Source organism: Panicum virgatum, chromosome 5N, assembly GCF_016808335.1.
Source record: "Panicum virgatum strain AP13 chromosome 5N, P.virgatum_v5, whole genome shotgun sequence".
Classification (NCBI taxonomy): domain Eukaryota; kingdom Viridiplantae; phylum Streptophyta; class Magnoliopsida; order Poales; family Poaceae; genus Panicum; species Panicum virgatum.
In genome coordinates, this window is record NC_053149.1 from 45842422 (window position 1) to 45864743 (window position 22322).

Sequence of the window (22322 nt, forward strand, 5' to 3'; positions counted from 1 at the left end):
GGAGTTCATGATGTCTTCCATATATCTCAGCTGAAAAGGTGTTTGCGAGTACCCGAGGAGCAGGCACCCCTGGACGGAGTCGATGTCCAGGAGGATCTGACTTATACTGAGCATCCGGTGAAGATTCTGGAGACGTCAGAAAGGGTTACTCGGAACAAGCGCATCAAGATGTGCAGAGTTCAGTGGAGTCACCACAGTGAAGCTGAGGCTACATGGGAGCGAGAAGATGAGTTGAAGAAGACATATCCAGATCTCTTTGCTAGCCAGCCCAGCTAAATCTCGGGGACGAGATTTCTTTAAGGGGGTAGGGTATGTAACACCCTAACTTTAAATTTTTGTATTTATTAATAAATTAATTGGCTTTAGTTAAATTTTCTAAGGTTTATTGTGTTTAGTTGGCATTTAAATCTAATTTTTGATCAATAAATAATTAAAATCCATCATAGGTTTAAATTTTTGTTGCATTCATGCTGGTGCATAATTTTATTTGAGTGTGGTTTGAATTCAAATTCAAATTTGAATTCAAACTATGTTTGAATTAGATTTAGAAAAGAGAAGGAGAAATCAGAAAACCCAAAACAACCCGGCCCACTTCCCTCTCCCTTCCCGGGCGGCCCAGCCCACGCACCCCTCTGCGCACGGCCCATGGCCAGTCAGCCTGCGCGGCCCAGCAGCACCGCTCAGCCCGGCCCGCCTAGCGCACCGGCCCACCGATCCACCCGCACGGCCCAGTTCGCTCCGCAGCCAGCAGCTCACCCCGCCCGGCCCGATTCAACCGCACGACACGCGCGCGCCGCTGTCTCTGCCAACCCGGGCCCACGGTTCAGTCTCGTCCCCTTCCTCCGGATCCCCGCTCGCGCAACGTCCTCGCCGCAATCTTCGGCGCAGCAGCAGGGGATCTCCTTCCCCAAACCATACCCCGCGATCCCCGGCACTCGCCCTTTAATTGGCTTCCCCCTCTGACCCTAATCCATCGCACAGCGCCGCGTAACCATAGCCATCGCCTCCCCCATCGTTCCGCCGGCGCAGAAGCTCTGCTCCACCCCGGCCACGCCACACCGCCGCGCCCTTACGCCTGCAAACCACCGCAGCAGTTCCGCCGCGCGCCCAGGGTCCTCGCCAGGCCCTTCTTCCCCGACCTCCGCCCGTGCAGCGCCGGAATTGCCCCGGCGTACCACCGCGGGTGAGCCTCGCTGCCGACGACCCTCTGCGCCACGCCCCCGCCTGATCCTAGTACTCGGTGAGCACTCCCCGACCTCCTCTCTCTCTCTTGCACTAGGATACTTAGCCCGAAGGTCACTCCAGTTTTGGCACGGCGTGCACCGGCGCTCCACCGCCATGTGCGCCATGGCTCCGCCGTGGCGGAGCCTCTTCAGCACGGCAGCACCCCGCGTGAGCCTAGAATAGACATGCCCTGGCATCGCGCACGCGCACGCACCAGCTCGCACCCGGATTCGAGCCTTGACTCGGTCCGAACGCGAACTCCGACGAGGTCAGTGGCCGCCGACCCGCCCTCGCCGGTGAGAACCCCTCTCCCTGTCCCGCACCGCCTCTCCGAGTGTTCCAGTGCATCACGCATGCCGTTCTCGAGCATTTGGGCCAAATCCCGGGGCAAACCATGCACGGGAGCGCCGTTTTGGCTTGCTCCGGCGAACTCGCCGCCGCGGAGCAGCGCTCCGGCGAGTCCCGCCGCCGCCCCACGCGCCCAACTCCCAGGGCCCTCCGATCCGAGACCAGCGGTCACGATTAGATCGTGGCCCGATCCGATCTGATCCGTCAGATCGTAATCCAACGGTCCAGATTAGTTCTAGCGAAGTCAATACCGGTCAGCGCCTGCAGGTTTTGCAAAAGAGCCCCTCCACTTTTCCATATTCAACCCGCAGTCCAACGTAAGTCAAAATTGATTACATTTTAGCCCAGAATTTAGCAAGAAGCCCCCTGTCTTTTCTCAAATTAGTACCCGCCGTCCAGCTCTCGTTCTTTTACGCGTTAGACCCCAGAATTAACCTTTATTTACGTTTCAGCCCCTGGTTTTTGTGGAAAAGCCCCTGAAACTTCAGTTTTCTTACAAATAAGCCCCTAGAACTTGTTTTTAGCCCAGAAAATGCGTTTTAGCCCCGTTTTTAGCGTTCTTTATATCCACGCGATCGTTGTAACGCGTAGAATAGTTCTAGAGTAGTTTTGTGCGCTGTTTTTATGTATTGATGTATTGTTTCTTAGTTTTTGTTAGTGTTTGATTGAATGCTTATTCCTGTGCATTGTTTTGGCCATGTGTTCGTGAGTAGACGTTGATCCGTCTGAGGAGCCTCAGTACCAGTACCCGGAGCAGCCGTCTTCGGAGCACTTTGAGCAGCAGCAGGAGCAGTACGAGGAAGGCAAGTATAACATGAACAACCTATCATCTTTAAATACAATTTCATACTGCATCTTAATACTGTATGCCTTTAAGGATTTCCTAGCCAGTTTATATCCTTTATATATCCTTTGGGTTGCATTTTGGTTAGTTGTGCTAGGTTGCTGCGCTATAACGCACTTTGGTCCTTTTTAATTAATTTGATTAATGGTTTACTTGAACTTAATTCTGAGAGTGGCACTCTGTGTGGCTTGAGTGGCTCACTTCTCGGTAAAAGATGTTTTTTTTAGAAACATGGTTTAGGGGGCCAGCACGGTGCTTACTGCCTGGTTGGCCACTCTCCATAAGGACCGGTTCATAGAGCGACAACCTGGGACAACAGCGCTACCACAAGGCTAGAATGGGATAGACTTGGCGTAATAACTAGATCTTTTTGGTTTGGAGTAACTTACCTGCGGGGCAAGAGTAGTAAGCTTCAATGGTCCCTGCTCCTCCGGCTTGGTCTGTGCTTGGATTGCGCTCCTGTGCTTGTACCCCCGGAGGTGGGCCCCATCGTCGCCGACCTAACTCTCGCGGTTACGCCTTACCAACGAGATTCTTTCTAAAGGCCTCGTAGTGAGTCGCTGGCCATCTCACCTAAGGAAGTGTGATGAACAACTGGCGTAGCTCACGACTTGTGGGTAAAGATGTGCAACCTCTGCAGAGTGTAAAACTGGTATACTAGCCGTGCTCACGGTTATGAGCGGCCCAGATCCTCCTTTTGATTAGTGAAGTTATCTCTTTCCGACGAGGGAGGTGCTTCTCGGGGTTACCTTGGTGGCTTGGTTTTGGTTTGGTTCTCAGTAGTAGTATAATTAATTCTGATTAATTATTATGTAACTGGGTTAATGGTAATTCATCAACTCGTAGTAAATAGCTGTAATAAAATTTTGCCAACACTTAAAAGCTAATGCAGTTGAGTCAGCCAGCCTAGAGCCTCATAGTTTGTGTTATACTTGTTGAGTACAAGTTGTGTACTCACTCTTGCCTCTTCTCTACTTTTTTCCTCTTGGCTACGCTACTGCTGCTCAGTTCCTGCCGACACGAGGGAGTCCGTCCAGCGCTACCAGGACTACGAGGACTTCTAGGTGCTTCGTCTCCCAGTCGACGTCCCTGTGGCGCCCTGCTTCAGCTTCGGAGAGCTTTATCGTATTTTGTACTTCGCTTCCGCTGTATCAGACATTTTGTCATTATTGTAATAAATAACATTCGTATTCGCTTTATTATGTCTTTTTACGTGATATGTGCTATGATATACTGTTCATTCTGTTGTATATACGTGTGACTTGATCCTGGCACGTATATGATTGCTCGGTTTATGTTCTTTTATAAACCGGGTGTTACAGCGGACGAGCAAAACGACAACGCCCCAAGCAACGACGGGGACGCCGGGGCGAACGCGCGGGCAAAGCAACCGGCGAACCCGCCTGCAGCACCTTCCTCGTCAAGCTCGGCGGCGCGACAAGCCCAGCTGGCGCAGCTCAAAGAGCTTCAAGCCAAGCTCGACGAGCAGCGTCAACAAACCCAGGAGCTGCACGCCGCACTCGAGCAGCAGCGTACCGCGCGCGGTACACATGCCCAGGCGGCGGGACGTGTTGCCCGGGAGCGCATCCTGGCCGACGCCGATGTCGACAAATCTCCGGAACTGCAAACGGCCGGCGAAAAACTCGTCGCTGCGGCCTATCTACTTCAAGCTATGCCTGAGCCGTCGACGCCTTCAGGCCGCAACTTGTGCCGCGAGGCACAGGAGCTCATCGAGCAAGCTGCCGTGCAGCAGGCCGAGAGTTCTGCATCTCGCATGCGCTCGAAGGCCCCGGAGCAGTGTGATGGGACTGCGCACCAGGACCGTGAGGTTTCCGTGCACACACCCCTAGCGGCGAAGGGCAAAGCAGCCGTAGCGCCCGGCGCGAGTGCACCCTCGGTGCGCGAGCGCATCAGGAGAGTTCCCGTAAGGGAGAGAATCCGTGACACTCGCGGGCACGCTGGCGACGGCGACGCCCGCAATGTCATCGACGGCAAGAGGTACACCCCTCGACGGGGTGGACGCTTCGACCCCGAGCACGACAGGGGTGAGTCACCGGAGCCTCCGGGCACCCGGGTGTTCAGCCGGGAGATTCGGACCTTGCCCTTTCCCCCGCGCTTTCGACAACCCAACACCCTCGTCAAATACTCGGGCGAGACTGATCCTCCAGTCTGGCTCAACGACCACCGCCTAGCATGCCAGCTAGGCGGCGCGACGGAGGACGCGGCCATCATCCGCAACCTTCCTCTCCATCTTGCTGACGCCACACGAACGTGGCTCGAGCACCTGCCTGCGGATCAGATCCACAACTGCGCCGATTTGGTCCATATCTTCGTGGGCAATTTCCAGGGCACGTATGTGCGCCCTGGGAACTCCTGGGACCTCAAGGGGTGTCGTCAGAAGCCCCGCGAGTCCCTGCGTGACTACATGCGGCGCTTCTCCAAGTAGTGCACCGAGCTCCCCAGCGTCACCCACGTCGAGGTCATTAACGCTTTCCTCGAGGGTACGACGTGCAGGGATCTGGTGCATGAGCTCGCGAGAAGCCGACCCGTTAACACCAATGAGTTGTTCGACGCTGCCACCAACTTCACCGCCGGCGAGGAGGCTGTTGGTGCCATCTTCGACGACAAATCGAGCAAACGCAAGGACGATGCGCCCGCGGAGGGCGGCAGCGTCAAGCCCAACGCCCCCGCCAAGAAATTGAAGCGGGGGAGGAAGGGAAAGAAGCCGGTCCCACCAAACCAGCGTGAGTCGGGGCGGGCGGAGGACTCCGAGGAGGCCTTCGCTGCCGCCCCAGACCGCAAAGGTCCTCGAGGCCCCCCTCGAGGTGGTGGTGGACAGTTCGACGACATGCTTAAGAAACCGTGCCCTTAGCACAAGGGGCCGGTCAACCATACCCTCGAGCAGTGCGAAATGCTCAAGTAGTACTATAACCGCGTCGCACATTGCGACGAAGACAAGAAGAAGGATGCGGGCGACAAAGGTGGAGATGACGAGTTCCCCCCAGTGGAGAACGCCTTCTTCATCTTTGGAGGAGCAACGACGAATATGACTTCTCGGCAGCGCAAGCGTGAGCGCCGCGAGGTCTTCACCATCACCAAAGCCACGCCATCCTACCTCGACTGGTCGAAGGATACCATTGCCTTTGGCCGCGAGGACCACCCCGACTACGTCCCGCATCCGGGACGGTACCCGCTCGTTGTCGACCCCATCATCGGCAACACCCGCTTCTCCAAGGTGCTCATGGACGGAGGCAGCAGCCTCAACATCATGTATGCCCCCACCTTGGAGCTCATGGGGATTGGACTGGACAACCTCCGCCCCAGCAAGTCGCCATTTCACGGCGTCGCGCCGGGAAAGCGAATCCAACCCCTCGGCCAGATCGATCTGCCTGTATGCTTCGGCACAGCAGCCAACTTCCGCAAGGAGGTTCTCACTTTCGAGGTGGTGGGGTTTCGAGGGTCCTATCATGCCATCCTTGGTCGTCCTTGCTACGCCAAGTTTATGGCTGTCCCCAACTACACCTACCTCAAGCTCAAAATGCCGGGTCCGAAGGGCGTCATCACCATCGGCTCTTCGTTCGAGCACGCCTACGAGTGCGACGTCGAGTGCGTTGAGCGCGCGGAAGCTCAAGCGGAGGAAGAGGCCCTCGCAGCCACCCTCGACAAAATGGCGAGCGAGGCCTTAGACTCCACACACCGACACGCCGGGAGCTTCGAGCCCGCCGAGGGTATCAAGAAAGTACCCCTCGACCCAAGCCACTCCGACGACAAGGTGTTGCAGATCAGCGCCACCCTCGACGACAAATAGGAAGTGGTGCTCGTCGATTTCCTCCGCGCCAACGCAGATATCTTTGCGTGGAGCCCCTCGGACATGCCTGGCATACCGAGGGAGGTCGCCGAGCACTCTCTTGATGTCCGACCCAACTCCAAGCCGGTGAAGCAGCGCCTAAGACGCTTCGACGAGCTCAAGCGCCGGGCGATCGGCGAGGAGTTGCAGACACTTCTGGCGGCCGGATTCATCAAAGAGGTATTCCATCCCGAGTGGCTAGCTAATCCAGTATTAGTGAAGAAAAAGAGTGGGAGCTGGAGGATGTGTGTAGACTACACTAGCTTAAATAAGACATGTCCGAAGGTTCCCTTTCCTTTGCCACGAATCGATCAGATTGTAGACACTACTGCGGGATGTGAGCTCTTGTCCTTTCTTGATGCTTACTCCGGTTACCACCAAATCAAGATGAAAGAGTCCGACCAGCTCGCGACTTCTTTTATCACACCTTTCGGCATGTACTGCTACGTTACGATGCCCTTTGGCCTCAGAAACGCCGGAGCCACCTATCAACGGTGTATGCTCCACATTTTCGGAGACCATCTCGGGCGCAGCGTAGAAGCATATGTCGACGATATCGTTGTGAAATCCAGGAAGGCGGACGACCTGGTTGCTGATCTCAGGATCGCATTCGATTGCCTACGAGCCAAAGGGGTAAAACTAAACCCCGAGAAGTGCGTGTTCGGGGTGCCTCGAGGCATGCTCTTGGGTTTCATTGTCTCCCAGCGGGGCATCGAACCCAACCCTGACAAAGTCTCGGCCATCACTCGGATGGGACCGATCCGAGACTTGAAGGGGGTACAGAGGGTCATGGGATGCCTAGCATCCCTTAGCCGTTTTATCTCGCGTCTCGGCGAGAAAGGCTTACCCCTGTACCGACTCTTGAGGAAAACTGAGCGCTTCACGTGGACCCCCAAAGCTCAAGAAGCCCTCGAAAGGCTGAAAGCATCGCTCACTCGAGCTCCCATTCTCACACCGCCTACGGACGGTGAGCCCCTCTATCTGTACGTAGCCGCGACGACCCAAGTGGTCAGCGCGGTGATCGTGGTCGAAAGACAAGAGGAGGGTCATGCTCTGCCCGCCCAACGACCAGTGTATTACATCAGCGAGGTGTTGTCTGAAACTAAGACACGCTATCCACAGATTCAAAAGCTGCTCTACGCAGTGGTTTTGGCTCGGCGCAAGCTGCGCCACTACTTCGAGGCTCATCCCGTCACCGTGGTCTCATCTTTCCCCTTGGGAGAGATAGCTCGCAACCGGGAAGCCGAGGGTAGAATTGCCAAATGGTCTGTGGAGCTGATGGGAGAAACACTCACTTACGCCCCTCGCAAGGCAATCAAGTCCCAAATCTTGGCTGACTTCGTGGCTGAGTGGATGGACACTCAGCTACCCCCATCGCAAATCCAGGGCGAATGCTGGACTATGTACTTCGACGGGTCGGTGATGAAAACCGGCGCCGGTGCCGGCCTCCTCTTCATCTCACCCCTCGGAGAACACATGCGGTACGTGACCCGCTTGCATTTCCCTGCTTCGAACAACATGGCGGAGTATGAGGCCCTCCTTGAGGGCCTCCGCATTGCCATCGAACTCGGCGTCAAGCGCCTCGACATACGCGGGGACTCTCAACTCGTCGTCGATCAAGTCATGAAGGAGTCTAGCTGTCACGACCCGAAGATGGAGGCGTACTGCAACGCAGTACGCCGCCTCGAGGACAAGTTCGATGGCCTTGAGCTCAATCATGTCCCGCGCAAGTATAACGAGGACGCCGACGAACTGGCCAAGATAGCTTCGGGGCGGACCACCGTCCCCCCGAACATCTTCGCTCGTGACATCTCCAAGCCCTCCGTCGAGTTCAATCAACCGACGGAGCCAAGCCCCTCGCCTGCCGGGCCCCCCGGCGGGAACCCCCCGGCGGACGGGGTCGAGCCCATGGACTTTGACCTCGGGACCACCTCCGCGGACGAGGCCGAAGCAATGGAAGTTGACGAGGCCCCCACTTCGCAAGACTGGCGCGTCCAGTACCTTGACTGGATAGTTCGAGGGATCTTACCCTCGGACCGCGCTCAGGCGCGATGCCTCGCCAGGCGGGCCAAGTCCTTCGTCCTAATCGACAATGAGCTACACAAGCGTAGCCCCTCGGGTGTCCTGCAACGATGCATCCCCATCCCCGAGGGCAAGGAGCTGATCCGCGACATCCATGCCGGCGTCTGCGGCCATCACGCCGCGCCACGCACTCTCGTGGGTAACGCGTTTCGACAAGGCTTTTACTGGCCCACCGCAGTCGCCGACGCCACTGACGTTGTGCGGACCTGCGAGGGGTGCCAGTTCTATGCTCGAAAAACACATCTTCCGGCCCATGCTCTGCAGACCATCCCCATCACGTGGCCGTTCGCCGTGTGGGGGCTGGATCTTGTCGGTCCGTTGAAGAAGGCGCCTGGGGGCTTCACCCACTTACTGGTAGCGGTTGACAAGTTCTCCAAATGGATCGAGGCTCGACCCATCGGCAAGATCAAATCCGAGAAAGCAGTCCAATTCTTCACTGACATCGTCTTCAGGTTCGGGGTCCCGAACTCGATCATCACCGGCAAGAAGTTCTTGGCGTTCTGCGACAGCTTCCACATACGTGTGGACTGGTCGGCTGTGGCACACCCATAGACGAACGGGCAAGTGGAGCGTGCCAACGGCATGATCCTCCAAGGACTAAAGCCAAGAATCTTCAACCAGCTGAACAAGTTTGGCCGGAGGTGGCTCACGGAGCTACCCTCGGTCATCTGGAGCCTGAGGACGACCCCAAGCAGAGCTACGGGTTTCTCTCCGTTCTTCCTCGTCTATGGCGCCGAGGCCATCCTCCCCACCGACTTGGAATACGGATCGCCAAGGCTCAAGGCATATCAAGAACAACGAAACCAGTGAGTTCACGAAGACTCGCTGGACCAAGTGGACGAGGCTCGAGACACGGCGCTCCTCCACTCTGCGCGCTACCAGCAGTCTTTGCGAAGGTATCAAGCGCAGAGGGTCCGGCGCCGAGACCTCAACGAAGGGGACTTGGTGCTAAGGCTTCGACAGGACAACAAGGGCCGCCACAAGCTGTCACCTCCATGGGAAGGACCGTACATAATCGCCGAGGTGCTCAAACCCGGCACGTACAAGCTGGCCAACGAAAAAGGCGAAGTCCTCACCAATGCTTGGAATATACAACAGCTACGTCGTTTCTACCCTTAGCATTTCAAGCTATTTCTATATTGTTCGTAATCACATTTTCAATTTCCCGAAATAATAAGGAAGCACCCTTCACTTATCACTTTTTGGGAACCTTCCCGACCCTCGAGGGCTCGGGCGCGCACGAACATTGAGGTAAGCTCGGCTTTACCCTCGGCAAAGCCGAGCCTCCCTCGGGGGCTACTATGGGGGGAACCCCCGAACGTCCCCAAAAAAGTCGCCAATATTTTTCGAAATATTTCCGTCTCGACCCTAAGCTTCTCGTATCCTTGGAAAAAACCGGCGCGAGGCGTAAGCAACTACGGACAGGGCCGGCCGAGTCGAGGGGCCGCCTACGCCTCCGGGATACGGCACCCCCCTCACCACCCTACGCCTACGTTGCTTATGAACGCGAACCCCCTCGCAGACGTTCGTCCAAGTCGCATACAAGAACACGGAAATAAAGTAAAGAAATAACAGGCTCGAACACGCAAGGCCTCGACGGGTCACGCATTCAAATTATGAAAATAAAATCTCTTATACTCATATACTCATAGGATGCGATAACAAAGTGCGACTATGACATAAACACTAATCTATTTACATGGGCTTCGAGGCCCAACTGTCCTACAGGCTACCATCCCCCCCTTGCGGGTCTTCAGGGGCGTCGAATTCGGCGATGGGAGGGATGTCCGCCTCGAGCTTCTCGGCGAGGACGGTGGCGAACTCCTCCGCGGCCGCATCGGCTTCATCCATGATGGCCGATGCGGCGTCCGCGTCAGCATCATCGGGCACGACGTACCCCGACGACACCTTCTGGAGATCCATGAGGTAATGCGTCGAGGCCACGGCAAGGGCCCGCAGGACACCGAGGCGGAAGGTACTCTTGGCGTGTTCGGCAATCCGGCCGCCTAGCGCGCGCAGGCGGCTGATCACCGAACTGCCCGAGACGGCACCTTCCCCCTCGAGCTCTTGACAGACACTCACGGCGGTCTGCTCCAGCTCATCAAACTCCATCTGTGCCGCCGTGAGCGCTGTGTGGACCGCTTCCTTCGCCGCGGTCTCGTCCGCCACCTTTTGCCTCAGCTCTGAGTAAAGGAAATCAACATTAGCTACGAAAAGAAACAAATCGACAGAAAATCGAAGGTACTCACCCGACATATTCTTATGCGCCTCCTCCCTCTGGGAACGGGCGGCCTCCTCGAGCGAGGACAAGGAGGCTTCTTTTTCCTTAAGGCTAGCCCCCATGTTCTGGAGGGCCACCTCCATCTCTTCGAGGGCCACACCCTGTTCCTGGAGGGTCCCGGCGAGCGCAACCATGGCCACCTCTTTGTGGAGGAGCTCGGCCTTCTGCTGCTCGAGAGTGGCGCTGAGGCGTTGCAGCTCGGCGCTCTGCGCCTCAGCCTCCCGAGCTCTTTCCTCGAGCGCCGTCCGAAGGCGCTGCAGCTCGGCGGCTTGCGCCTCGGCCTCCCGAGCCTTCTGCTCCGCTGCCGCCCTCTGGGCGTTCCGCTCATCGGTGACCCGGGCCAGTTCCTCCTCCAGCGCCTGCTGACGCGCCCCCAGATCGGCCATTTTTGTGTTGGCATCGATATTTTTGAGCACCAGCTCGGCGTTGTGTTGCCCGAGCTGGCTCATCTGGGAGTACAGCCGGTTCATCTCGGCGCTCTTCTCGCGCGAGATTTCCCTCAGCTGCTGCAAAGGGGGACGGCGTGGGTGAAGACAGGAAAAACTAAAACCAAATCCGATCAATTTTCGGCGGGAAATATTTACCTGGCTGACCTGGTAATCCGCGTTCTGATGAAGCTGATAAGCGCGGTCGAGGGCCTGCAAGATCTCGCGCCCAACGCCCATCTGCTTGTTCTAGGCCTCCTCCTCCTCCTGCTCCTTGCGAAGGAACTCTGAGGGGACACCGGACGGGACGATAACCCCGAGGTGGCTCCCCTCCGACGCCCCCGCTTCGAGCACGCCCGCGCTGGCCGACGCGAACTCGGCAATATGTGCGGCGGCGCTCGCCGCAGCAGCGGGGTCGATATCCATCGAGTCCCCATACTCCTCGCTGCTGTCTGGCAGCTCCACCACCGCCGTTGCGCCCCCCTGCGCCGTGGGCACGGGCACTATCGCGACGGTACCCTCGTCCCGGGCCTCGGTGGGCTCCGAGATGGGGGCTCCTTCTATCTCTGGCGCCTCTTGCGCCATGTCCTCTGCGAGGCCCTCGCCCTCGACCCTCGAGGGCTCGAAGACGAGGGTCTCCTCCGCAGCTTGGCCGGCAGGGCGCTCCTGCACGCCCCCGCCAGCTTCTCCTTCTGTATCCGATTGGGCGGCGCGGGCCGCGTCGCCCTGACCGGCCTCAATGTCGATGGCCGCCTGGGCGGCGCCACCGGTACCGCCCCGGCCGGTCTCCTCGGCATCGTCGGCCTGAGCAGCCGCTTCGGCGCCCCTCTGGCCAGCGTCGCCTCCCTCTTGTGCCCGAGTCAGCTGCGCCGCCCGGGCACCTCGGGCCAGGGCCTCCCATAGCCTCGCGGCCGCCGCCTCGAGATCCACATCAGGCTGGGGCTGCGGCGCCGTGTGCGGCGTGCTGCGCGCCCCGGTCTTGAGAGCCTTCGCCGGGGCGAGCTGCACCGCATCTTTGAGAACGGCCCCGGGGCTGAAAATCAAGTGATGCGAGTTGAGCAGGATCGAGAAATCCGCCAAATACGTGACAAAAACGAGATCCGAAATACTTACCCAGATCGAGCGCTCATACTCCGCTTCCTCGTGGCGGTCTTTCGGCCTCGGGGCATCGTGCTGTCCCTCGAAGACTGCCCCGAAGCCGCCCTCCTCGTGTCGGCCCGGTGGCTCGAGGCTGCCAGCGCGGACGAATCCTCTCCCGCCGCGGCCTCGTGGCCACGGATCTGCACTTGGGGCGCAGGCGACTCCTCGCCGGCCGCCGGCGAGGATGGCCCCCGCGCCGCACCCTCGAGGGAGAGGTTCGCCAACGACCCCCCTGCGGCCCTTGGCTCCTTTCGTGCCACGGTCGCTCCCTCTTCCTCATCCCACAGGTAGAACGGTGGGGGGCTCGTGCCCTCCCCGTCCCCCCTCGGAGCGTGGTCCTCGGCGCCCGAGGCCTCCTCCTCGTCCTCCTCCGAGGACTCAGGTGTAGCGGGCTGCGGCTTCCCCTCCGCCCGAGCTAGCTGGCGCGCTTTGTCGTGCGCCGCCTTCCTTTTCCTCTTCCTCTCGGCCTTTGCCTCCGCCGCATCCTTCCGCCTCTTCATCTTCTCCGCATGGAGGCGATTGATCAGGCGCTGTTCTGGGGCCGGGGGCCTCGAGATGCCGCACCTCAACCCCTATACAACACACCCGAGATGGGGTCAGGAAAAGGGAGTTACACGACGCACGACGAATTCGAAGCCAAGACTTACCAGGGAAATATACCCCGGCTCGGGGCGCATCTTGATCCTCCAAAGATCCGCGGGATCTTGGGGAAACTCTGCCACCGCGTACCTCGCTCTCCGGGCGGCGTTGGTGTGGGAGAGAAGCTTGCTCGACGTCCTCGAGCCTTCAACCTTGCTCCCAGGGGCGAGCTCGAAAATCGGCAAGGCCCTTTCCACGAGAGGGATAACCCTCTGCCGGTGGAAGTTCGCGATGACGGCCGCCGCTGTCAACCGCTTCCTCGCCAAACGCGCCAGCGCATCGGTGAGGCCCTCGAGCCTGGCTTGTTGTGCCGGGGGCGACACCCCCCAGTCCCACTTCGCCGGACGCTCCCGAAGAACCTTGTTGGTAAATGCCGGGAGCGCGCCACTGAAGTTTCGAAGGTAGAACCACCCTCGGCTCCACCCGGAGTTGTTTGTCGTCATCTTGCTTGTGATGTAAAGGTTCCTCCAGTTCGGGCGGACATGGAGCGTCAGGCCACCGGCGCGCGCGAACCGCCTCGGCTGGTTCCGCGCGTTTTCGACGAAGAGCTCGCCGCGGAACAGGTGGATCCAGAGATCCCAGTGGACGTCGATGCCGAGGTACCCCTCGCAGACGGCGATGAAGACCGCTGCCTACGAGATGGAGTTGGGGCTGAAGTTGTGCAGCTCCACTCCGTAGTACTCGCACAGGGCCCTCATGAACTTGCTGACGGGGACGCCGAAGCCCCGTTCGTGGAGGCGCACGAAGCTTACGACGTAGCTCTACGGGGGCTTCGGCTCGGTCTCATCCGGGTGCGGGGAAATCCACGCCGGAGCCCCCAAGTCCGGGTTCTGTGGCAGCAGCCGCTCGGCGACCAGCTGCTCCAGCACCGCCTCGGTGGCGGAGGACTTCCCCCATGGCAAGGGCTCCTGGATGTCCGACATCTCCGAGAGTCGAGGGGGGATGCGAAAAGGAAGGCTCCGAAATGGCTAAGTCTCTCTCTCTCTTTCTCCTTTCTCCTTCTCGCTCTTGGCTATGGGTTCAGGAGGCGACGGAGGCGGAGAAGGCGAAACAGGATGAAGGCAAATGGCCAGGTGAACCCAAAACGCCCACTTTCTCTTCGTATTTATTCACCTAGTCGGGCGCTATCCGTAGCCACAGCCTAAATCTACCGCATTGAATGCGGTAGATTTTGCTATCGCTGACGGATGGGCCCCACGACCGCGGAGTCCCCACGTGCGCACGCCGCAATAAATGCAGCACGGTAACCGGCGGGCGCGGCGCGACTGTTGTGCTATCCCATCCGTCAGCCGCCTCCCACGCCGCTTCGTTTGCCCGAGGCTGTCGCCTGAAAAGGCGCGCCCACACCGTGCCGCACAAATCGGGCCACGCCGCCCGCTACCGGCGGAAGACCCGCGCACAAGCGTGGCTCGCGACTCTGGGACGCTTTCAGATCACGACGGAATATTCCTTCATGTGGTCTCTTTACCCTCGAAGGAATCGCATTTCGAGGCCTTACAGATCAGGGGTTCGAAGCCTGGCCCTTCGGGGGGATCGACAGGCGCCCCAGATCACCGGAGTCAGGGACTGCAGGGATGTGCCGTACAAGCTACCCTCGAACGCGGAGTTCGAGACATCCTACGCAGTGTTCAGGGCCAGTCGAGGGTGCCTAGAAGGGGGATCCCATCGAGGGAGAGCATCGAGCCCTCGAACCCTACCGAATGGGTTCGAGCCCCGCCTAGCGAACCCTCGCGAGCGCTTTATGAGATGTGTCCATGGACCACGAGCCGACCCCTATCGAACGGGGCACGGACGTCCACTTGAACAACCCGCTAATAGCTCATAGAAGCAGCCATGGCTTGCGGCTCGGGCATGGGTAGCATGGTGCGCTTCACCCCTCCTCCCTGCGAAAGGGCGACGAGGGTCGTAATCGAATTCGAGGGTTCCCCTGAACGCCTTCACACGGGCCTGGGCTCGGGGGCTCCCCGCACACCACGGTACAAACCACACCCTCGAATAAGTCGACAACCGTCCATTGTGAAGCTCCATGTGTCTAATCAAACCCTCCGCTATTAACGTACGCTCCCCTAATGGCTAAGCTGAACGCCGGGTCGTTGTACCAGCACTAAGAATGCCGAGGCCGGCTGAAAAAGTGCCGATGCCGGCTGAAAAAGACGCTGGACGGCCATCCCAGTAAAGCTACCCAGTGGGACAATGTTTGTAGCCCTTGGACGAGCACAAACGCTCCTCCAAGGCCTCGGGGGCTACACCCGCGGGTGCGTTGACGCGCCCCCGCGAAGGAGACTTCACACATATTCGAGGGTCGTAACTCTATGTACACCCCTATACCCTCGGTAATCCTCCCCAGCAGTGGAGAAAGGGGACTTTATTGCTCAATGCGAATAAAGATTACAAACGGTTACCAGCTGCGAAGCCATCGAAAGATACAAACACGTTGCCACCTACGTGGCAATTTTCCCTGTCTTGGGGAGGATCGGGCGACGAAGAAAGGCACCGGGCCCCTGGCTGACGCAACAGCGAGGCTGCTAGGGATGCGAGGACCAGCCCCCAGACCACACGGGTCCAGCGGGATGCTTTCCTCGCAAGCCTTCTTCTAGCGTCTCCTCCACCGAAGACCATGCGGGGGGTCGAGCTGGCGGACAGCACCCTCCGCACCGTCTCCCCGAGAGCAACCTTGTCGCCTGGGGGGACGATGCGAAGAACAGCCGCCCAACCTGGCACGAACGCCATGGTCAGGCGTCTCCATCCCCCTTCAGGCTATGGGACATCGCAGAAGCAGGACCCCACGGGCCCAATGCTCTTCTGCTGATCCCACTGAACCTAAGGGATGGAGCGCACGCCCACTCCGGTCTTCCCCAACCGCTCGCAAGCATTCCTCTAGCGCCAAAAGCCTAAAAAAGCCAGGCCACCCCATCTGGGGGCCGGTCACAAAAAGGCAAAGGAAACATTACAAGAGTTGGGCAACGCTGGAAGAAAGAGCTGGGAGGATGAAGAAGAAAGGGAACCTCACGATCCCTATTTATAGCTGCGCCGGGCACAAAGCTTCAAGCTTGGCGAAGAGCGGAGGCTTGTGTTACCCGTGAAGGCGCGGCAATCCACCAATAAAGGATGCCCTCGGTCACCGCACCGAGACACGACCAAACGAAATAAAGTGGAGCTCAGCCCTTGGACGCTAAGTGGTGCGGCGTCGGCTCTGGCCGGCTGCCCTCGAACAGCGCGCCACAAGGCGACCAGGAACGCGGGAGCCAAGGCACTGCGTGCGGAACAGCGTGATGAAAGCGCCAGCTGCCAAGCAGCGGGCGCCGCCGTCGCCCTGGCCCTCCTCAGCACGCGGACACGTTTCGTCCTTCAAACAAACAAACAAAAGGGCACGCGCCTCAAGCACCCTGCCCGCAGGCGCACTACCCCGTCTGACGAGTTGTCACATCCGCCGGGCCGGCGCCCAGGCGCGCCTGGCGGGGGCACGGCAGTCTCCGATCACGTCAAGGGAGAAATCACCGAAATACCCTTTGGTCGAATCCCTTGACTCGACCAAAGCCTCGGGGGGCTACTGTCGAGTACCACAATTAGGGACACCCTAATTGGGGTACTAAGATCGCTTTAAAAAACACAAACACCTGTTAAAGCAATTGGGCCCACGAAGGCCCACGGCCTGCTTCCCGTCCGGAAGAAAGGAAAGGACTCAAAGAGGCCCAGCGTGCGGCCCATTCACATTCCCCTCGAACCCACTGAACAATCTCCGCCTCGTTTGAGGGTCCCTCTCGGGTCCGCTGGGCAATCTCCGCCTCGCTCGAGAGTAGCGGAACTACCCTCGAGCAGAAGACCAATCTCCGCCTCGCTCGAGGGTAGCGGAACTACCCTCGAGCAGAAGACCAATCTCCGCCTCACTCGAGGGTAGCGGATATACCTTCGAGCGGGTAACTTATTCTCTGCCTCGCTCAAAGGTCCCTCAATCGCGCAATGCATCTCCGCCTCGCTCGGGGGTAGCGGATCTACCCTCGAGCGGTGTCTCATCTCCGCCTCGCTCGAGGCCGTCTTTCGGCACAAAGGACAAACGGGTCCGCCGCCCAACCGCTCGCTGTATGAAGGCATTCAAAGCCAGCCACTCCACCACGGCTCAAAGGACGGGCGGCGTCAGGCCGCCACTCCCACAGTAGATATGACCGGGGTCCCATCCGCTGGCTCTGGTCACCACACCGCCATCCCGGATGCTGTGGCAGCGCCTTGGGACCTGCGACGCGAGACAAGACAGGCTCGGTACTGCTCCCGCCGACCTCCCGGACTCGCCTCCCACTGGGGAAGGGGTCCGGCGCATCACACACGGGGGGGATCCCGGACCTCCCCCCTCCTCTCAGAGGCCCGGGACCTCCACGTGTCCCCCGGGCCTTCTAGTGTGCACGCCTGCGCCCCGACCAGGTGGACCGGAGCCATCCCGCGCCATAACTACCGCCGGAACACTACAGGACGAAGGACGAAATCCAGGACGACAGCGACGCACTGCCGCCTTCCCACAGTGTACTTCCTACAGTATCCGACCACTGTAACCCCGCGATTCAAGGGAAAACGACGACTTCCATGCCCCCACTCGTGTACACCGCCCCTCCGTATACCTATAAAAGGAGGAGGTGGGCTTCCTTTAGCGGGGGCTGGCTGATCTCCCTGGTCTGGACTCTAGTCTGCTTGGTCTCTCTGGCTTCTCTCCTCAAGAGGACGCACAAGGACTACTGAGCACTCATCTCCACCGACTCCACTCTTAGCTGAGACCTTGGGAGCTTCTCTCCCTCTCTCGCCTCGCTTGTACCCCCTACTACAAGCACTCCGGGTGCAAGATAATACAGTGCCCTCGCACACCCCCTTTGCTGGACGTACGGCCCCGCGGCCGGAACCAGGATAAACCGTGCATTACTGTGATTGCCTCTTACATCATCATCTGGGACGAGAAAACACGCAGCATTCACTAGTTGGGATCCGGGCCCCCGGGTCGGGACACCGACAAGTTTCAACGTCTAGATAAATTTTCTGCAGTCAGGTATGCCTCTATCATCTACGCATACAACCCCTAGCCTGTTCAATGTTTTGACTGCTCATTGAATGCTGGATTTAGCAATGTATCACTGAAAGACTTTGACACTGTGATATAACATCAATTCCTTAACATTTATTTATAATGTGATTCCCTGAATAATCTAAATCAATTTGGTGATCCTTTCCTTACAATTGTTGCCCCTCTTAGCCTCACTTCTGATTGGCCTATGGTCCAACTAACTTATTTTTGTCATCCACTGAATTGCTTCACTTAATTCTAAGTCTTAACTGAACTTAGAGGCATCGTGAAAAAAAAACCTTGATTCACATAGTTTGACTGTTGATTTGATTACAGATTATTACGGACTTTATATTCAGATTATATTATTGGGCTGGAGCAGCAATGCATAGCCTCTGCACATATGTAGATGGGCTGTTTGCGTTGTTCTCTTTTTCTTATCACACTACTATGCGTGCCCTGCAGCAGCAATGCATAGTCTACAGGGGGGATTTTTGCTTGTTCTTATCATGTGCAGTTTGTTTCTTCAGAGAAAAATCAGTAGGTGTTGAAGTTCGCCCTGCTTCTTTGATTGAAGCTCCTCAAATCTCACTGCTTTAGGGCTCAGTACAATATCAAATATATGGGGGATCTCGATGCTAGACGAATAAATGGCTTACTGGTATTAACACTACAATTTTAGTCCTGATTTTGGTGTGAATGTTATCCTAATCCTGTATGAATTGAGCTAGAATTTTTTTTTGTGTCAATGATATTTTAGAATCAGACACACACAACTCTTTGCCAAAGAATCCATGTCTAGGCTAGGAAGCAGATTTGAACAACAGAGAAGGTATGTTGGGCCTGGATGCATTTACATTGATTGTGATTACAGATAAATTTTTAACTCAATACAGTTTATTTTACTTTTTCATGCTTTACTTGGACAAAGTGGCTGTGATATACATTTGAGGCTTTTTTATCAGTTAGGATGCATAATTCTAATTTATCAGTTAATGCATAGCTTTTATATTACTGTAATCACAAGAATTATGTTCAGTCTGTAAAAAAAATAAGAGAAACAGTTATGGGTCCCTATGACTGCTCCCTTGTTGTGGAGCAGTTAATTGTACTGTAAAATCTAATCTGCATGTTCTAACATACAATTCTAACATTTAGATGTTCTTGTTCTTTGAGATCCACTACTATAGAACAGGCCTTTGATCCAGGTCATTTGTCCCGGCTGCCTTTGGGCCCGGAACTAAAGAGTGCTTTAGTTCTGGGTCCAACGGCTAGCCGGGCAGGCGGGGAGCATAGGGGCCTTTGGTCCCGGTTGGAGCCACCAACCGGGACCGAAGGGCTAGTGCACCGGGGCCTTTGGTCCCGGGTGGTGGCTCCAACCAGGACCAATGGTCCGGCCGCCATTTGGTTCCGGTTGGAGCCACCAGCCAGGACCAAAGGTTCGTTATTTGGTCCCGGGTCGTGGCTCCACCCGGGACCAAGTGGCGGCCAGACCATTGGTCCCGGTTGGAGCCACCAACCGGGACCAAAGGCCCAGGGAATCTAGGCCTTTGGTCCCGGTTGGTGGGTCCAACCGGGACAAAACACCCACGGTCAATTATTACCCCTTCTTCCTCCCCTCCCCGAGCCATTCAGCTAAGTTCTTGCGGCTGTTCTTGGCTCGGGTGGGGGGAGAGTTTGCCCATTTGCTCTATGATTTGTGAAGACTCTTTGATTCTCCATCCATTCAACAACTTCAAAGGTTAGGAGCTTGTTCCTCTCATCTTGCATTTTTGTGTAGCTCGTTTTATGGTTTAGAAATTGATAAATGGAGGAGATATTTAGATTGTGAAAGTTTTCTTGATTTTTACACCATTTGAGCTCAAATGTGGTGTGGTACTTTTAGCTGTGCATATGTAGAAGCTTTTGGCTTGTAGTAGTTCATCTACAAGAGAATAGAGAGTTGATGTTATTTTTTCTTGTATATATAGAGTTGATTTTCTTGTATAACTCAAATGAGGATAATAGAAAGTTTTAATTTTTACCATGAGAGTATGTGTAAATGGATTTGATATGAATTTATAAAAGTAATAGTTATTGTAAGTGCAACAATATATTATTAGAAATGATTAATTTTTATGCTCTATTGATGTATTTATTTTGGCACTCTAGTTTGTAAGAATTCATTTAATTTTTTGTTGTTGTAAAAGACAAGTGTAGCGAGTATGAGTATGCAACATGATACATTGGAGCGTCGGGCGGCCGCCCAAGCGTCGGTATGCAATCAACTGGAGCACAGCGGACATTCTCTTGAGTTCCGCCCAGAGGAGCATGTTGGACTTATTAGAAGCCGTATTCGTCGTTTGATTAAGAAAGCATTTCAATGCTTTGAATTTTAAAAATAAAATCGCAGATTTGAGCATGAAAATCCTATTGAATTGTATGGTACTGAAGATGATCACGAGTTGATGGCTCGATATTATGCAAGGCGTGAAGCGGCTGGACTAGCAGAATTTGATCGTAATGTAGAGAGACTTCGCGAGGCGGTTCACGAGTCCTTGGTCCGTAGGTCTAATGAGTAGTTTGTATTAGCATGTATCTTTTTTGTTTTTTATTATGGTCTTTTATGTAAACCTTAGGGTGTACGATGTGTTTATTATTCAAATTGCATGTATCTTTTTCGTTTTTGTATTAGCATGTATCTCTTTCCCTTTTTTATTATGGCCTTTTTGTTTCAATTATTATTCATGTTGTTGCACTCATGAGAATTTATTCATTTGGTTACATTTATTCGATCCGTGTAATGAATTATATTCATTAATTTGCCAAGCAGATGGACCGGCAATGGATGTACAAAGCTGACCGACGTTCCCAGGAATTTATAGATGGCCTACATTATTTTTTGGATGTGGCTGAGAAAAACAAGCGTGATGGTTTTATGTGCTGCCCGTGCACAGAATATCGGAATAATAAAGATTACTCATCTAGGAGAACCCTTCACACTCACATTTTCGATAGCGGTTTCATGCCCAAATACTTCTGTTGGACCAAGCATGGAGAAAAGAGAGTTATGATGGGAGACAATGAAGAAGAAGATCATGATGACGATTTTCCTAGGCAGCATCCTGGACTCGGTGCCTTTGACAATGATACTGCCATGGAAGAGCCTGAAAATAAGGTGGGTGAAAATGATCCCACTGATGAGCTTGGGCAGGCATTCTGCGGTGTGCGGGAAGATTGTGAGAGGGAAAAGGAGAGGCTAAAGTTCCAGAAGATGTTAGAGGACTATCGCAAGTTGTTGTACCCAAGCTGTGAAGATGGGTTGAAGAAGCTTGGAACCACGCTGGAGTTGTTGCAATGGAAGGCGACACATGGTGTATCAGACAAGGGATTTGGTGAATTACTGAAACTTTTCAAAAAAATGCTTCCTAAGGACAATGAATTGCCTACCACAACGTATGAAGCGAAACAACTTATTTGCCCTCTAGGATTGGAGGTGCAGAAGATACATGAATGTCCCAATGACTGCATCCTCTACCGAGGTGACTATGAGAATTTGGTTGCTTGCCCCGTATGCGGTGCATTGCGTTACAAGATCCGAAAAGATGATCCCGGGGACGTCGAGGGGGAGCATCCCAGAAAACGAGTTCCTGCCAAGGTCATGTGGTACTCGCCTATAATACCACGTTTGAAGCGTTTGTTCAGAAATAAAGAGAACGCTAAATTGATGCGATGGCACAAAGAGGAACGCAAGCAAGACTCGATGTTGAGATACCCAACGGATGGGTCGCAGTGGAGAAAAATAGATAGAACATACACAGACTTTGCCTTGGAAGTGAGAAACATAAGGTTCGGTTTGAGTACGGACGGCATGAATCCTTTCGGTGAGATGAGCAGTGGGCATAGCACTTGGCCTGTGACTCTGTGCATATACAATCTTCCACCATGGCTATGCATGAAACGGAAATTCATCATGATGCCAGTACTTATCCCAGGACCAAAACAGCCCGGAAATGACATCGATGTGTACTTAAGACCCTTGGTCAAAGAACTCTTATTGCTATGGCGTAAAGAAGGTGTACGGATGTGGAATGAATACAAACAAGAGGACTTCGACCTATGAGCATTGTTGTTCGTAACCATCAATGACTGGCATACTCTTAGTAACCTGTCAGGATAATCGAACAAAGGATATAGACTATAGAGTCTGCACACACTGTTTAGAGGATACCGAAAGTATATGGTTGACTCACTGTAGAAAGTGTGTATATATGGGTCATCGTCGGTTTCTTCCCATAAGACATCCCATAAGACTCACACAAACACTCACTTTTTCCAATTCTATGAAAATAGCTACATTTAATGAAAACTCACTTTTTAAACGTTAATGTTTTGAGAATTCTCATTTTCTCTCCAAAACCATTAGTTTGAAACATTTTTTTTGGCCTCTACATATTTGCATGATGAAA

General features: G+C 55.3%; 1 long non-coding RNA gene and 1 pseudogene across 1 annotated transcript; both read left to right on the top strand.

The window, feature by feature from the left end:
- The first annotated feature begins 7916 nt into the window (after nt 1–7916).
- LOC120674859 lies at nt 7917–11954 on the top strand (annotated as a pseudogene).
- A 5877-nt stretch (nt 11955–17831) lies between these two features.
- Nucleotides 17832–20571, top strand: LOC120673064. The gene is made up of 2 exons (XR_005674493.1): nt 17832–18535; nt 18635–20571. It is a non-coding gene; the product is annotated as an uncharacterized LOC120673064 (long non-coding RNA).
- The last annotated feature ends 1751 nt before the right edge of the window (nt 20572–22322 follow it).